We start from the raw sequence: 2,500 nt of genomic DNA, 5'->3' as shown, positions 1-2,500 counted from the left end.
AACATAGGGCTAGCCCAAGGAAGGGAGGCATACCACAACAACGTCCCACACTCAACGAGGTTCATGCCGCACTCCCGAAGGCACCCGGCTCCACCCCACCTTGCATGTTTCGTCATCGTACCAGCAACCATCCACAGTCCTCACACTAGAGATTCCCAGTTAGAAGGCAACATCGCAACATTCCGTGCTCAACGAGGCTCATGTCGCACGCCCAAAGGCACCCGATTCCAACCAATCGAACATGTTCTGGCACCACACACCTTCAAAACATAGGGCTGGCCCAAGGCTAGCCAAGCATCACCACAACGTCACACACTCAACGAGGTTCATGCCGCACGCCCGAAGGCACCCAACTCCACCCCACCTTGCATGTTTCATCATCGTACCAGCCATCAACCATCCTCAAGCCAGCCCAAGTTAGAAGGCCACATTCCATGCTCAACAAGTCTCATGTCGCACGCCCAAAGTCATTTGACACTACCCCACCAAGCATGTTCCGCCACCACGCAGCCTTCAAAACATAGGGCTAGCCCAAGGAAGGGAGGCATACCACAACAACGTCCCACACTCAACGAGGTTCATGCCGCACTCCCGAAGGCACCCGGCTCCACCCCACCTTGCATGTTTCGTCATCGTACCAGCAACCATCCACAGTCCTCACACTAGAGATTCCCAGTTGGAAGGCAACATCGCAACATTCCGTGCTCAACGAGGCTCATGTCGCACGCCCAAAGGCACCCGATTCCAACCAATCGAACATGTTCTGGCACCACACACCTTCAAAACATAGGGCTGGCCCAAGGCTAGCCAAGCATCACCACAACGTCACACACTCAACGAGGTTCATGCCGCACGCCCGAAGGCACCCAACTCCACCACACCTTGCATGTTTCATCATCGTACCAGCCATCAACCATCCTCAAGCCAGCCCAAGTTAGAAGGCAACATCGCAACATTCCATTCTCAACAAGGTTCATGTCGCACGCCCAAAGGCGCACCCAACACTGCCTCACCGTGCAAGTTTCACCACCGCACGGCCGCCGTCAACCGCCCTCGTCCGCCGACCACCACCCCCACGCCCCTAGCATATGCCCATGTGCGGCGCATAGTGCTTGGGGCATGGGGGTGGCGGAAGATATAGGGGTACCCCCGTGCCCAGCCCATGCAGACTAGTCACCCCCCTATATAGTACATTTTGAGGCATTTTTGGTCTGCCAGGCCTAGATATGATTTTTCTGAGCGGTCATACGACCAAATATCTCAAGTTTTAGAATGTTTTTTTCTATGAACTCAATTGATTCATGAATTGGACATTCTAATGGATCTAGAAATCAAGTTTCATAATTTTTAAACCAACCAATTTTTTTTAATGAATTTTTAAATATTAAATAATAAGAAATTAGAAAAAATATCTAGAGTTGACAAAAAAATCTGAAATTTTGTGAGAATCATTCTTTCATGTTTCTTAGCTCCCAGAAAAAAATTTACAACAAACTGACCACTCCACATGTACTTCCACAATTAATGGGTGATGGATGGGGAGCACGCGCGGGCGGGGCGGGGGGCGCGCGCGCGGGAGCACGCGGGCGGGGCGGGACGGGGCGCGCGCGCGCGCTGGGACGCGCGGGCGGGGCGGGACGGGGGCGCGCGCGCGCTGGGACGCGCGGGCGGGGCGGGGCGGGGGCGCGCGCGCGCTGGAGCATGAGGGCGCGCGCGCGCTGGAGCATGAGGGCGCGCGCGCGCTGGAGCATGAGGGCGAGCGCGCGGGGGCAAGCGGGCGGGGCGCACGCGGGTGGGGCAGGGCGGGGCTGGCGAGCGCGCGGGAACGTTCCGACACTACCCACCGTGCGCGTTCCGCCACCGCACCACCGCCGTCAACCGCCCTCGACCTCCGACCACCACCCCGACGCCCCAAGCATATGCCCATGTGCGGCGCATAGTGCTTGGGGCGTGGGGGTGGCGGAAGATATAGGGGGTAGCCCCGTGGCCAGCCCATGCAGACTAGTCACCCCCCTATATAGTACATTTTGAGGCATTTTTGGTCTGCCAGGCCTAGATACGATTTTTTTGAGCGGTCATACGGTCAAATATCTCAAGTTTTAGAATGTTTTTTTTCCATGAACTCAATTGATTCATGAATTGGACATTCTAGTGGATCTAGAAATCAAGTTTCATAGTTTTTCAACCAACCAATTTTTTTTAATGAATTTTTAAATATTAAATAATAAGAAATTAGAAAAAATAGCTAGAGTGGTCAAAAAATTCTGAAATTTTGTGGGAATCATTCTTTCATTTTGCTTAGCTCCCAGGAAAAAAATTACAACAACCCGACCACTCCACATTCACAACAATACAAGCATTGAAAATGAACATTCCCTTTTCACGGGTATTGGGTTTGATGATATTTTTATAGTCCAAGGCTTTATACAACACTTTTGATATGCTGTTGGTAGGACATGTATCGCACATAGCATAGGATGGGGCTTGGCATGTGCGAGGG

Source organism: Cucurbita pepo, unplaced genomic scaffold (genome assembly GCF_057944985.1).
Source record: "Cucurbita pepo subsp. pepo isolate OVF unplaced genomic scaffold, ASM5794498v1 scafford_20, whole genome shotgun sequence".
In the NCBI taxonomy this organism is placed as follows: Eukaryota; Viridiplantae; Streptophyta; class Magnoliopsida; order Cucurbitales; family Cucurbitaceae; genus Cucurbita; species Cucurbita pepo.
This window is presented reverse-complemented; position numbering follows the sequence as displayed.